This window comes from Artemia sp. Qi Xiang Cuo, chromosome 14, assembly GCF_049724085.1.
Source record: "Artemia sp. Qi Xiang Cuo chromosome 14, ASM4972408v1, whole genome shotgun sequence".
Lineage (NCBI taxonomy): Eukaryota > Metazoa > Arthropoda > Branchiopoda > Anostraca > Artemiidae > Artemia > Artemia sp. Qi Xiang Cuo.
In genome coordinates this window covers 31,975,584-31,992,324 of record NC_142807.1, presented here as the reverse complement: position 1 = coordinate 31,992,324, position 16,741 = coordinate 31,975,584, and the positions used below count along the sequence as shown (strand labels likewise).

General features: G+C 36.5%; 1 protein-coding gene across 2 annotated transcripts in view; it reads right to left on the bottom strand.

Moving 5' to 3' along the window:
• Positions 1-16,741, bottom strand: part of LOC148944371 (putative inositol monophosphatase 3) — a 173,619-nt gene that overhangs the window by 108,872 nt on the left and 48,006 nt on the right. The gene's annotated exons all lie outside the window — the stretch shown is intronic.

Genomic DNA, 16,741 nt, shown 5'->3' with positions numbered 1-16,741 from the left:
TATAAGGTTTTTTTTGAAATGGGCGACTAACCCCCCTCTCACGCCCACCATTTCCCCAAACAAATCCAATCAAAATTTTGAGATATCCATTTTGTTCAACGTAGTCAAATATTCTGGAAATTAGGCCTTTTAGGATAAAAACCCCATGACAGCTTTCAGTGCAAGGGTTGTAATTTGTGCCCTGAGGGCATATAAGGTTTATATTGAAAGTTGTTGTAGAAATTTCAAACGGGACTCATTTGATTGGAAATTAAAACTGCCCTTTTAAACTGACAATGCAAATTCATTTGTATTTGTTTCCGTTAAATGCAAATTATGTTCTGGCCTTGGGAAGGCATAGGGGTTTTGAGCCCAACTTATGTTAATTTCTGCTCGTTTTGAGTTTGACTCGGTTATTTATTGTAATTTCTGCTCGTTTTGGGTTTCATTTAATAATCGATGCTGATTTATGGTAGTTTCACGCTTGATAGATTATTTGATTTTACTTTTTTCTCATTTTTTGTTTAATGCAGTTCTTTACTTTTCTTTGAAAAACTTATTTTGTGGATAAAGTTTTTTTTTAATTAATCCGAGAAAGGATGTTGATAAAGAATTTATTCAATCTGGTACTTAGATTTTGTCAATTTTATCCAATGTATCAGAAAAAAGATGTTGATAAAGAATTTATTCACTCTGACACTTAGGATTTGATAATGTTAACTGACATTCAAGGCAAAGGATGTTGATAAAGAATCTGTAAGCTTTGAGATTTAATCAATTTTAACCCGAAATATCCGCCAAAAGATGTTGATAAAGAATTTATTCATTCTAATACATAGATTTTGTCCCGATGTATCCGACAAATGATATCGATAACGAATGTTAATAAAGAATTTTTCACTCTCATACTTAAATTTTATCAGTGTTACCAAAAGTATCTGTCAAAAGACATTGATACAGAATTTATTCACTTTGATACTTAGATTCTCGCTGCGTTGGTATGGTCATCTGGTCCGTCTGCCTGCCCAAACACCCGCCCGGCTCATCTTCGATTTCGACCCAGCTGCAAACGGCTGGAGGCTTCCTAGTGGAAGACCACGCACCAGATGGGCGGACGTCATCCGTGATCGGCTTGCCTCCAGAAACATCAACCCGGCTGAAGCGACAACCGTCGCCTTGAACCGACCACTCTGGAGAAGACAAACGGCGCTGACGACTGGTTCCCTCTACGCTGGCGACGCTGCCGAGCAAGAGCTTTAAGTAAGTAAGTAAGTAAGCTACTTAGATTTCGTGAATGTTATCTGATGTATCCGACAAAGGAAGTTGATAAAGAATTTATTCACGATGATACTTAGATTTGGTCAGTGTTATCAAACGTATCTGTCAAAAGACATTACAAATAATTTATTCACTCTGATGCTTAGAATTTCTCAATTTTATCTTACATATCCGACAAAGGATGATGATAAAGAATTTTGTTCATTCTAATACGTAGATTTCGTCAATGTTATCCGACAAAACCGACAAAAGATAACGATAAATAATGTTAACAAAGAGTTTGTTCACTTTGATACTTACATTTGTCAGTGTTATCAAACGTATCTGTCAAAAGACACTGATAAAGAATTTATTCACTCTTATACTTAGATTTACTCAATTTTATGCAATGTATCTGACAAAGATGTTGAAAGAAAATATTTATTTACTCTGATAGTTATATTTTATCAATGTTATCCCATGTATCTGACAATAGATATTAAACAGAATTTCATCACTCTGACACATAGTATTCGATATTTTTAACCTACATATCTGACAAAGGATTTTGACAGATAATTACTTCCCTCTGGTACTTAGATTTTGTGAATGTTGTCTGATGTAACAGACAAAACAAGTTGATAAAGAATTCATTCACTCTGATACCTAAGGTTTTGACAATCTTATCCGACGTATCCGAAAAGACATGTTGATATAGAATTTATTCAATCTGATGCTTAGATTTTGTAAATTTTATCCGATTTATCCGACAAAGATGCTGATAGAAAAAATTTATTCACTCTGATACTTATATTTTGTCAATGTTATCACATGTATCTGACAATAGATGTCGATACAGAATTTAATCAATCTCTTCACTTAGGTCTCTGACACTTTAGGTCACTCTGACACTTAGGCCGGAACTGACATTTCCGACAAAGGAAGTTGATAAAGAATTTATTCATTCTAATACGTAGATTTTGTCAATGTTATCCGACGTATCAGACAAATGATATCGATAAAGAATGTTAGTAAGGAATTTGTTCACGCTGATACTTAAATTTTATCAGTGTTACCAAAGATATCTCTCAAAAGACATTGATACAGAATTTATTCACTCTGATACTTAGATTTTCTCAATTTTATCAGGCATATCTGACAAAGGACGATGATAAAGAATTTATTCACTCTGATACTTAGATTTCGTGAATGTTATCTGATGTATCCGACGAAAGAAGTTGATAAAGAATTTATTCCCTCTGATAGTTATATTTGAGTAGTGTTATCAAACGTATCTGTCAAAAGACATTGATAAAGAATTTATTCACTCTGATACTTAGATTTTCTCAATTTTATCAAGCATATCTGACAAAAGAAGATGATAAAGAATTTATTCACTCTGATACTTAGATTTTGTGAATGTTATCTGATGTATAAGACAAAGGGAGTTGATAAAGAATTTATTCACTCTAATACATAGATTTTGACAAAGTTATCCAACATATCTGACAAAGGATGTTGATTCAGAATTTACTCAAGCCCATGCCTAGATTTTGTCAATTTTATCTGATGTATTCGACAAAGATGCAGATAAAAAAAATTTATTCACTCTCATACTTAGATTTTGTCAACGTTATCCCATGTACCTGATTATAGAAGTTGATATAGAATTTCATCACTCTGACACTTAGGTTTTGATAGTGTTAACCGACATATCAGGCAAAAAGATGTTGATAACGAATCTATTCGCTCTGATACTTAGATTTTATCAATTTTATCCTGACCTATCCGACAAAAGGTGTTGATAAAGAATTTATTAATTCCAATACTTCGATTTTCTCCATGTTAAACTATCTATCCGACATATGATGTATGCAAAATCTGTTTCTTACACCCCCGATGGTTCAATAGAGATTCTAAACGTTTGATATAGTAGCATACACTAAAAATAATGAACGCATAGCAATGTGATGCATAATATATTTTAATGAAATAATTTCATGTAGGATATTAATACAAAAAATTTATTACTATACATTATTAATATCAATGAACAACTTTGAAAATTTTGAATCTGTTCCATTAAATAGTTCACCGTGTTCTCTCTTGATACTGTAGCTATTGTCCTCTCTTAATTCGTAACCAATAGAATAATCATTATTCCATTTTGAGTCATACACAATTTTTACTGGTGTGTCACCGACAGATTCAATATGCGTTTCATCTTAGGTACTATTTGATTCTCTGAGTTTTTGATCAATGATGGTAGTAACGTTTTCTGACACTTCGTTTTTCATCAATTCATACTTATATTTCTCAGTGATATTTTCCATCCACACCCTTTTTACTTTTCCGGCAATTTCACTCTCTATTACCACATTATTTATACACAGGGAACAGTTCCGGCACGTAGACAAGATACGGTTTATGATATTAGTAGAAGAGTGGACCTTTCTTTTACCCTTTGCTTCCATTCGAATGCTAATACCTAAAAGATGAAGATGGGATCTATCAATAGGTAGCATGTTACCATAACCATTAGCAAGAAGATCCCCTCTTCATCAACTATTATTTTTATGTTGGCATTCTATTTGAGTGCAATCATCTTTGGAAATGATACTTTCGCATATCCAGAATTTCTATTATGGAAATTCTTTGGTACTCCAAAGAAATCTAAACTCTCACTGTCATGATAACGCATGCATACGTTCCCGATAGTGCTACCACTTGTACTTGTTTCATAGTTCCAATACTTCTCCTTGTCAGCATTCAATGCTGCAATAACACTATTATGTGAATAAATTTTTACTGGGAGGTCATCCACATGTTCAATATGCATTTCATCTTTGATATTATTTGGTTCATTGACTGTTTGATCAATGGTAGTAACGTTTGCTGGCACTTTGTTTTTCATCAATTCATCTTTATATTCCTTAGTGATATTTTCCACCAACGCCCTTTTTATTTTTCCGGCAATTTCACTGTCTATTGCCACATTATTTTTACACAGGTAACAGTTCCGGCAAGTAGACAAGATATGGTTTATGATATTAGTAGAAGAGTACGCCTGTCTTCTTTTGACCTTCCATTGAATCGTAATACCCAAAAGCTGACGATAGGGTTTAACACTGGGTAACATGTTACCATAAGCACAAGCAAGATGATGCCCCTCTTCATCAACTATTATTTTTATGTCGGCATTCTCTTTAAGTGCAATCATCTCCGGAGATCTCAATCTCGCATATCCACCATCATAAGAGTTGAATTTTTTTGGTACTCCAAAGAAATTTAATTTCTCACTGTCATAACAATACATGCATACGTTTCCGACAGTGCTACCACTTGTACTTGTTTCATAGTTCAAATACTTCTCCTTGTCAGCATTCAATGCTACAATAACACTATCATGTGAACACACTTTCTTGAAATGCTTCATCTTCACTTTTTTAAAGATATGAGTTATGTGTTTATCCTTCGCTGCGTAAACATTACTGATTTAATACATGCAATAAACTAGGTACTGTCGATAATCCGCCATAGAGTACCACTGGGAAAGCCGCGTCGTGTCTATGAGCAAGCATAGAGTATGATTGGTAGAGCCGCAAGCATATTTCATGTCATTTTATGCTACGTTAAAAAAAGTTGAATAATTTCTAAGTCCAAAAATTAAGTCCAAAAAAAGTACTAATACAAAAAATATTTTTCTAATAGTAAAAGTGATCCTCCTGGGTCCTGGATATTTTCCTGAGTAGGGGCGAATATGAATTTTGGAATTTACCGATGAAAAAAAATAACACAAGACGATGGAATAAAAGTTTAATTTATTTACATCCTGGGGGGCCGGGGGGATGTACAACCCGTTGGACATTGGGACTCAACTTCATATAATTTTCAAATACAAGTTACAAAATGCCATGAGAAAACATACGATCAACGTATATAACACAGAAAAACGTCATTTATCATTTATGGAAATCCGAAAAACATTATCAAACTTGCTTGCCAATCTGAAAGCAGAGGTGGACCTGACACGCTTCGCAGAACACTTTCGTTCGCATCCAGGCATCCGGTATCGAGCCGAATTTTTCAGCGTCGCCTCGAAGCGAGGAAGATGCTTTGCATTCGATTTCCTTTCCAGTCCGGATGGCAAAGGGCATCTTTTTCTTCTTTTAACCGACTGCTCCAGTTCATCTTCATCATTATCTCTTCACATTCGCTAAAGTCGCCCTCGGTTGATCTCCGAAGATCTTCAACTGAACACTCAGCTACCTGAAATCTGAAGTGGATCAGCTGATAGTAGGGTTTGTTCCGTTTGATTGAATCATGCCTGTAGAGTAGCCAGGCATTCGAAAGAGCCAAATCAATGAAATGGTGAAGAACTTGAACTTGCTATTTATTTGTCCTGCAGCTGAATCTGTAATAACTCACCATGCGGTCACAGAGATCGACTCCGCCCATGTACTTTTTGTACTGTCTTACTATAAGAGGACTGGGGATATCTATATATTTTCTTTCAGACTCGTCGTATCTTGACACAGGTAGCTCGGGTTCTTTGTCATAGCAGCTTGAAGCTAGAAAAATGGGCTTGTTTTCGTACCACCGCATAAGGGCTACAACTCGATCTTCGCGTGTGAACGTAAAGGACGTCCCACGTCCAGTTCTCTTTAGTTCACGATCGGTCTTCACTGGTAGACCTTCAAATCGATTTTTCATGAGCGTGTCGGTTGCATTTTTGCGCTTTTCTGATAATTTTTCAAGCAAAGATATGGTAGTGAAGTACCTATCGAAGAAAAGATATGAACCTTCGCTTATATCTTGGCATAGATGCAGCCCAGCGGCACTACTTAGAACTTTAGCTTTTAGTTCTGGCACAAAGGTTGTCTTTCCTTGATATATTACGAAATCATACACCAGACCTGATGATCATGCTAAAACAAAGTACTTCAAGCCAAGAGGATTTGGCTTATTTAGTACCTACTGCTTCAGGCTGCATTGCCCAGCAAAGGGAATCATTTGCTCGTCAATACAAACGAATTGTTCTCGCTCAAGCTTTAGACACTCATCGCGCACCAAATTCAGCAAGGGGCGCACATTCCAAAGAAGATCATTTCTTTTGGTATCCTCGTCGACCTCGTCATTCAAAAGGAACTTCACATTCTGTCTAAGCTTGAAAAACCGATCTCGAGGCATTTTCTCGCAGATGATAGGGACTCAAAATTTCTTGCTCCAAAAAATTCGAAGACGAGGAAACTTCAGGCTACTCATGACGATGGAAATGCCAAAGAATACTTTCAGTTCGGAGGCCCTAGCGAACAAAGACTTTTTTGTGGCCTTCCGGTAATGACAATTCACTGCGAAAGCCATTGTCTCAAAAAATAAGTCAGGCAAGTACTTTAAAAAGTGTTCATGTGGCTTCCAGCACTCCCGTTGAATTGAATCTGAGTACAAGGGAAATTATGAATGATGCTCGTTCAAGGTATCTGAACTGGTCTACATTTTGTTGTGGCGGCGAATTTTTCCTGGGCGACTTGTTGGTACGGAATCAGTTTTAAATGCTGGAATATACTGCGCTAGTGGAATGTCGACATTTTCTTCGTCAGATAGGACTGAGAAGTCATTGAGATTAGCCCGATCTAGAAAGCCTTGAGACTATTCTTCAATATCAGAGGACACTTGGCCTGCATCTGTTGCACATGTGTTGCAAGGTAAACACCACTCAGGGTCGGTTTCGTCTCCGCTATCTTCCATGTCGCTGATATCGCTGTTTTCAAGCAAGGACAAGGCTTTTTCTAAGGATACTGCAAAAGAAAATTTTTTTTTAGCGCTTTAGACCTCAGAGTAGGAAACTTTAGACATGCAACAACTCCATTTAAATAGCCTCAATGAAGATAAAAAATGTTAGGCCTAACCAGAAAAAAACTTACCTAAAAAAATACAATCTTCCAACCCGTGGGACTTCTAAGGTAAGACCAAATGTACAACCCATTGTACAAGACCAAAAGTCCTTCTGTCAGATAGCAGCAATAACAGTAAATGCGTTAAAAATCAAACCTGTCAATACTTCGGTCTTAGGGTATATCGCCTGATTTTTTTTCTATTCTCTAGCCTATCTCTTTATATTTTTTATCTAATTTCTTACCTTTTGCCCTTTTTCGTAAGTTGATTTTCTTTATTTCATTTGCTCCTCGTTTGGCCTCCATTACTGTTACTGGACTGAAAAAAATCACAGATGGCAGCAAACGCCTCGTGCAGAAAAGGAGACCATCTTTAAGTCCCGATTTGCATTAGGTTGGAAGATAAAAATTCATAAACGAATATAGAACCGGTTGGACATCAGGTCCCAGGAGGTTATGACTAAAATATCTATAAAATTCTCATTTTGAACTCGGAAAATATTGAATTCGAATTTTTTATGTTTTAAGTATGTTTTATGTAATTCTAAGACATGTAAAAAAATGAAAAAAAATACAATTTAAAAAATATAAAAAAAAGTAAAAAAAACAACTTAAAAAAGTATTAAAAAATTGGGGGAGGGGTACCCTTGGAGGTTGGGGATAGGGGACCCTTGGAGGCTCGGGATAGGGGACCCATGTAGGTTGAGGTCCTTAGTGATTAGGGTCATTGATGGTTGCGGCCCTTGATGGTTCAAACCCATATTCATCTCACTAGTTGATTTCTAAGGATTGTACTGAATTTCTTTATTAAAATTCTTTTCTTAGCATCTACATCTCTATTAGTATCAGCCTTTTAGTATACTACAATGTTGGAGCATATTTTATATTGACAACACTACTCAAATGGTACTTGTGTATTATACAAAACACACCCAAGAAGTAAGGCTAGGTCAAGGCATAAGGTCATCTTGGGGCCTATGACTATTAGTTTCAACTTTGTAGCATGCCCCAATTCTAAACCGTATTTTATATTGGCAACACTGCACGACTAGTACTTTTGTATTATACAAAACACAGCCAAGAAGTAAAGCTGAGTCAAGCCCCATGATCACCTTGTCATCACTAACCATTTCCATAGATTGAAGCCAACGATGTTATTCCAAGTTTATAATATATTACCTAAGAGTTACCATCCCATTCAGGCTTACCTACACTGTTAAGCAGTTTAATCCTTTTTTTTACCACTTTCATACAATTCAGTTAAATTAATAGTTTCCGTATATTGACACCAACGATCTTATTCAAAATTTATATTATATTGCGTAAGAGTTAGCACCCCATTCGGGCTTACCTTAACTGGTAAACAGTTTAACCCTTTTTACCACCTTCATACAATCCTACTAAAATAATCGTTTCTGTGGATTGACACTAATGATGTTATTCCGAATTGATATCAAATTGCGTAAGAGTTAGCACCCCCTTCGGGCTTACCTTAACTGGTAAACAGTTTAACCCTTTTTACCACCTTCGTATAATACAATTAACACTTTTATCGAGCTCTGTTTCACCCCTATTATTCAATCACCAATTAAGATCATTCACAGCAGTTTTACGCAAATGGTATACCTTTTTCGCAAATTGAGTTATTTTTATGCAAATGATACAACCTTTTGATATCCCTAATATTGTATGCAATCATCAAACCTAGCTATGAGTCTACTACATGCTCAGCTTGGCTGTTAACCTCAGAAACCTGTCTGTGATGTGAATCTATCTTTGTAACTGCAGAAAGTGGTCTGACGAGTTTTGCAGAGTTGATAGTAATTCATAGTGGTCCAGAAAATGGGTGTTGCCTCAGAAACCTGTCTGGTTGCTTAATAACATCTCGTCTCTGAACATCTAGTTCAAAAATATAACGTGTTTGGTCGCTTTATGCAATCCCCCGTTCGCTTTATGCAATCCCCGGTCATATACATAGAATACACACTACTCCCCCCCTGAAAAATGTCTGTATACTGTCAAGTAATAAATAACATACTAAACAAATGGCCATTTTTTATAGCTTAAATACCTATCCCCAGGGGCGGGGAGAGTCATGTTATCTCCAAAGGCATAGTTTTGAGGCTTTTCAACTATGCTGAACAAAATAGCTATCTCAAAATTGTGATCCGACGATTTTGGCAGGAAAAGGGGCATGGGCAGGGGGCTAGTTTCCCTCCAATCCTTTGGGTCACTTTATGAAGGGACTAGAATATTTAGTTCCCGCTCGAATGAGCCCTTTCCGAATATTCTAGGACTATTGGTCCGATGAGATCACCCATGGGGAATAAACAAACAAACAAAAAAACAAAAAAGTATCTGTGATCTTTCTTCTGAATGAATAAAAAAAGTCTTTCAACTGAAAGTAAGGAGCAACATTAAAACTTAAAAGAAACAGAAATTATTAGGTATATTATGGGCGATTCCCCCGCCTCAACACCTCACTCTCCAAACTAAAGTTTTTTAGAACTTTTAAAAAAGCTTCTTATTGTTCCAATTAAACGACCCTTGTGTTTCAGGAGTCATTCTTAAAGAACTGAGACAATATTAAAACATTGGCGCAAAGAACGAGGTGTTGAGGAGGGGGCAATACCCCTCATATGCCTAAAAATTTTTGTCCGTTTTAAGTTTTAATATTGGTTAATTAGTATATACCAAGGTACTATTTTGCTTGCGCCCCCGTACAAACAGTTTTTTTCTGTTAATTTTGCAGGTCATTACACTCTTTGCCAGGGAATGGCGCAATTTCAAAAGTTCAATATCTACAAAAGGGGACATCTGGGGACATTTTTTATTTTCATTTTTCGACAGGCAACCAGACTTTCTACCCAGGTCTAAACGAATTTGAAGACAACTTTTTTAACTGGTTAAATAAACTATTTTCAACTTTGGATACATTTAATGAGAGGGGAAGTTGGTCCACCATTTTATAAATTGATCGAATGGATATTAATCTCAGTATATTTAAAAAAAAACTTTATTTTAAGTGGAGGGCGAGAGAACGAAATAAAATGTCACCCGAATATGTCAGCGACAGGAGGGGTTCAGAGTTTTAATTTTTAAACAGGGCTTCAATGCTTTAAATATGCGTTTTTAGCGGCAGCCCATAAGACATTATAAAATGAATCATCAATGAAAAATCTTGACGGACTTGCACGTAACGGTGGAAAAAATTTCCCTAAAGTAAATTTTGATTGTTTAGAGGGAAAGTATCGGGTGTCATTTAAATAAATAAGCATATGCTAGAACGAAACTTAAAATCTGGGGGGGGGGGGGGTTGTTCTCCAGTACGACACAGAATTTGTAGATGGGGGGAAAAAACCGAATAAAAAAGGGGTTTTGTACTCAGTGAGGACACCGATGGTGGAAAATGTTAAAAATTTTGTATGGGTTATTTACCGACCCCCCAAACATGTAAATTCTTATGGTCAATTTGTCCCCGTTACTGGATTAAGTCGACTCCTCTGTCAAGGCATTCATAAAGGAGAATGCTTCTATTGTCCCATGTGCCTGCCTCATTTAAATCCGAGCGAACATTTTCAGATCACATCGGGCATTGCAAAATTCATGGAAATCAAAGAATTGAAATGCCGGTAGAAGGCAGACATTTTACAATTTAAAAATTTTCAAAATTCTCTTCTGCAATCTGATAAAGTGTCTTTAGATTGTGAAACAAGACTGGTTGAGTTATCATACCCATCACGGTCAAAGATCGTCAATGACCACAATCTAATTGCTTGTTTCTCTGCACACGCCAGTCGCGACGTAAACACTAAAATGCGATTGGAAGAGTTTTTTTTAACTATGGACGAGGAGGGCAGTATGGAAAAGCTATTGGTTTCTTGAATAAAAACGGCAAACAGAGCAATTTCACGATTACGCCATACCAATTATCCGATGACATTGTCAGATAAAAAGCAGCTGGCGTTGGAAAAGGGAACAATTTGCTGGGTGTTTAAGAGTACCTGAGCCCCAAAAAACGCGGTGCAGGACCACAATCACCTTATTGACCCCAATTGAAAGGGAAAAAGTAACTGTCGGGGGTGGGCTCATAATTTGTGTAATTTAAAAATTAAACAACAACTTTTTCTACCGGTTTTTATACATAACTCAAACTACGATCTGAAGTTTGTGCTACCTGCATTGGCACATCTTCAACGAAATGGACCAGTGGATGATGATGATGATGATGATGCATGGGTGATAGACAGCTTTACGTACAAAATCATACCTAAATCCGCAGAAAAGTTGCTTGTCTTGGAATTTATGTGGAAATTTGTTGAAGCCGGTGTTGAATACACGAATAAAATTCGCTTTTTAGATTCCTACAGTTTTTTCCCCAAATCATTGAGCGAATTAATTCATGTGCAGAAAAACGATGACGGCAGCAATGCTTTCCCCCTTCTCAAGCAACAATTTCCAAATGATTTATATGATTTGTTAACGGTCAAGGTCATATATCCTTATGATTATTATTGTGCCATGTCGAGATTCACCGAGGAGGCTATTCCTTGTATTGAATCGTTTTACGAGAGTCTTCACGATCGTAGTTGCAACCTCGAGGAATACAGTTTTGCTAAAAAAGTTTGGGCAGAGGGGGGGTGTAAAAATGGATTTGACTACTGCAAGCTGTATTTGTCGAGTGACGTGTTAACTTTGTTAGAAATTATGTGTAAAAATACAAATAAAATCTATGAGGAGTTTAATCTTGATTTGGGTTACTATTATTCTTCGCCTCATCTAGTGATGGACCTCATCCTGAAAATTAGTGGGGAAAAAATTGGGCTAATCACTGACATTGATCAGCATCTGTTCATCGAAAGGTCAATGAGGGGGGGTTTTGTTTTTCACGGAGACCGTATCTTGGAAACCGATCCAGCGGGGGAGAAGACGGGGACAAAATCGAATGCAGTTTTCCTCGATATGAAGTCTCTCTACCCCTCGGCCATGTCCCATTATGCACTACCTTGCGGCGACTATAAATGGCTCAATGACCCTCAAGCTCCCCATTTCCCCAACATTGGCGACGACAGTGTTGAGGAGAATGAACCGGTTGGATGGTTTTTTGAAATTGATGGAGAGATACCAGTCGAGCTTCACGATTCAATAAAGGATTTTTTTTTACAGTGTATCAATAGACCTGTGACTAAAGACTCTTTTATTCCTCGCAATAGGCGTTTAGTCGAGGTGGACGGATTGCATTGGGTACCTTCAAAACAAAAACTTATTGATGAGCTTCTGCGAAAAAAAAACATAGTTGTAAACCATGTAGAGTTAAATTTTATGTGCAGCAATTGTTTCAACGTCACAAAGGTTCACCAAGCCCTCGAGTGTAGTCAAAAACCTTATTTGAAAACGTTTGTTGACACTTTTGTCAGCAAACATTCTGCAGCACAGACGAAAGCTGAAAAAGAAATTTATAAACTCATTTTAAATTCGGCTTTCGGCAAAATGTGTGAGAGTGTTCGCGATAGGAATCGTTGTGAAGTCGTGACCAATCCAGAACAATGTGCTCGAATTATTGCCGATCCCAATTACACTTCCTTTACAATCATTGGCCCGGACATGGTACTTTTGAATAGGAAAAAAAGACACATTGTCCTGAATAAAAATATTGCTGCAGGCAGTGCTATCTTGGAGATCTCAAAAAATCTCATGTTGGAATTCTACTACAATGTGGCTAGGGTACAGTGGCCGGAAAAGGGGCAAGTAGAGGTCTGCTATGGTGACACGGATTCTCTACTGCTCAAAGTAAAAACACCAAATCTAATTGATGATTTGGCGCACTGTGAAATTTTCAGTTCACGGAGGGACTACACCAATTGGAGTGGTGATCTTTACCCTGAGCTAGTAAAACGTCGGGGCGCCCAATCAGCTTTTATTTTTTAAATCTGAAACGGGTAGCGACTTGATTTCCCGTGGTATGTTTGTAGGTCCGAAGGTGTACTTTATACAGACATACGACGAGGAAATCAAGAAACGTTGTAAAGGAGGACCCACGTTCTATGTCAACAAGAATTTCGACATTGACAGTTAGATGATGTTCAGTGTTGAAAAGGCAAGTCAACGAGATACATTGTTGGCAATTTGTTCCTTAAACTACAATAACTATACTGTACATGTAGAGAATATAACCATGAGTACCATTTTCGACACGGTCTATGTTTTTCAAGATGGTGTGACCACCCTCCCCCTTGGACACTATTTAACTTCAGACCGGATCGAATGTACTGCCCACCGTGAAAGTCTCGGTTTAAATAAAGTCCTGTAACTAATTTCCTAAAAACCTTTGGGGGGGGGGGGGCTCACGGCCTTTGGGGGGGGGGGGGGGGCCTCGCGGCCCGGGGGGGGGGGCGGCCGCCGCCAGCGCGGGGGGCGCACCGTCACCAAATTTATCTTTTTTTTTTTTTTTTTGGACTTAGAGCCGATTTTTTTTTTTTTTAAATTTGCCGCGAGAATTTAATGTTTTTTTTTTTCTCTATAAAAAAAAAAAAATGTTTTTTTTCTCTCTCTCTCTGTACCTATGTAAATTTTTGTGTTGCATTTTTTTATTATAAATAAATTTAAAAAAAAAATTTTATTTTTTCAAGTGCTCTCTCTAAATTAATGTTTTTTTTCTCTCTATAAATAAACAAAAAAAAAAGTGTTTTTTTTATCCGCGTGTATAACTATTTAATTTTTTTTGTATTTTTTTTTATAAATAAATTTAAAAAATTTTTTTTTTTTTTTAAATGTATTGTTACTTTTTTTTTTATGTGCATATAATAAAAGAAAAAATATGATTATTCTTGTTTTTGTTTTTCTTATTGAATAACAGAGTAGTAGTAGTAGGGAAAAAATTATTTAGTCATTAGACAATTAGGGTCTACAGTTAGTTGTCCAGGTGAACTGTTGAAAGGAACATGTATCAATTTAAAACACTGTTCAGATCGTTTCTGTGTGGGCCCTTAATGTCGGGCAAAACAACACTCTTAACTAAAATAATTAAAAATTTTGATAAAATGTTTGCGGAAAAGTCGAAAAAAATCTACTATTGCTATAGTATTTGGCAGGAGTCATACAATAAAATAAAATCACTTGCTGCCACCATCACTACCATGGGATCGATGCAGATACAGTTCATACAGTGAATTGATGTTTTCAACATTGTTGAATCAAATTCTTGGCTGATCATTGACGATCTGGCTGAATCTATTCAACAATGGTCCCAACAAATGCTACAAATGTTCACTGTTCGCTCTCTTCATTAACAGATTTCCGTTACTCTAGTTCTGCACAAACTCTTTCATCAGAGCTAATGTATGCGAACACTTGCATTGAACTGTACCTACAATATCATCTACAGAGTTGTTCGTGATTCTAGCTCGCTAATAACTCTCAATAAACAAATATATTCAGGTGCCCCTAAATTTCTGCTCTCGGCATACAATCAGGCAACTAATAAAACCCACGGTTATATACTATTGGATCTTAATCAAAATACACCCGAGGATCTACGTGTAGTCACAGATATTTTCGACAATGAAATTACAGTATATCTCCCGGTGAACACTAAAAAGACCTATTAGTCGCTATCATGACACTGAAGAAACTACATGAAGAAACTGACACTGAAGAAAATAGACATTTGTTTTCAGTTCTAAGCACTTCAAAACCTCCGCTTAGAAAAGCAATACTCAAACACGGTATTGACAATGATTTCATTAATCTAATATCTGAACTTTGTTTAAATTTGACCGAGGGTAATGTTCAACTACCAGAAGTAGTTAAGAAACTGGCAAAGCAACATCGTTCCATTGTACTTACATTGGCCTCTAAAAAGAAAGGAAAGAATTTTAAAAGGAAACGACTTCTTCAGGCGGGCGGTAGCTTTTTCACACTTTTACTGCCAATAATTGCAGGACTTGTAAAAACAGTTTTCTCTAGTGAGAATGGCAAAACCCTATAAATTGACTCCAATAGAACTCGTTCTCTCATCTGTCAAACACTTTGAGGACAATCTGAGTAAATTCCTCAACAATGAAACTATTGAGAATGATAAAAAACTGATTTTACTTCAAGATGCACTTCGCCGAGTGGACCAACACTATCGATCAAAGCCCACTGCTGTTGCTGCTGATGGTCCCAAAAAAGAATTATCTTCTCAAGAGTCTGCTGCTGCTGATGTTGTAACAAAATTAAAGACGGAGTAATTTTATTAATTTTTATTTAAATTTTTAAATATAATCCCCAACTCATATCGTCAAAAAATTAAACGACTCCTAATCTATCTCTTGGAAAGTGATCAAATTCAAGTTGAGAGCAATGGGGAAAGGATTATAATTCAAGGCAAGAGCTATAATCTACTTGATTTAATGTATGACATGGTTACAAATCGTAAAGGACTATTATCATTTGACACTCGTCTATACAACTTTCTAAATACATTAAACTTCCCCAAAAGTATTATTGGCAATATACAAATTCTAAAAATTCTAAATGAACGTGCATCATCATCATCATAATAAACATTAAAAGATGAAATTGAATAAAAAGATTTTAAATCAATATTGGAAAATCCTAGCACACAACTAATAGCTCGACACAATCGAAGACGTATAACGTCAAGGTCCCCACCACCACCACCGGCCCGTTTACAAAAGGCTAGCGAACATTACACAGCCTGTTTACATTCAAAATGGTTGAAGTTCTGAAACGTGTTCATAAAAATATTGCCGGGGTGGGGAGTTTAAGTTCCCCCAAAACTCTTTCCAAAGTCACGGGTGTTCGCACAAAAATTTTACACGACTATCTACAAAATGAACCAAGCTACACTCTGCATAGAAATCATAGACTTCGTGCCAATCAATATCGACAAACTAAATCCGTTTACCCACTGTATATAATGCAAGCAGATGTCTTGACTCTATACGAGCTTCAAAGACGTCACAATATACCGTACAAGTACATTCTACTTTCAATCAGTATCTTTAGTCACTATGCCCATTCCATTCCATTGCAATCAAAGAGAGGTGTTGAAGTTGCTCAGGCTATTGAAATTATTCTTCAACAGGATTCATATAAAAAAAAATTCAAACAGATCACGGTAGTGAATTTGTTAATCCTCATGTTGCAAAAGTACTAGAGAAATATAGTACAATGCTCCATCATAGGCACAGTCCTATAAAGGCTGCATTGGCAGAACGATTGATAAGAACTATTAGACGTTTAATTTCAAGATATTCTACATTGAAAAATACGGCTGCTTTTATTCATGATTTAGATAAAATTATGTTGATTTATAATCAACGAACTCATCAATCATTGTCCAACTCTACACCAACGGAAGTTAATCATTCGGATCATACTAAAATTGACACCTTTCTTAAACAATATTCCAATGAATCAAAAGTCAAGAAGAAGAAGAAAAATGAATTCAATGTTGGTGATACGTTTCGAAATAATAGAACAACTAATGTTTTTGAAAAGGGGAATTACTTGTGGTCCACTGAACTTTTTAAAGTGGCAAAAATCCTAGACACTAAACACATAACTTATCGCCTGCGTGATACCAAAGATGAAGAGATTCTCGG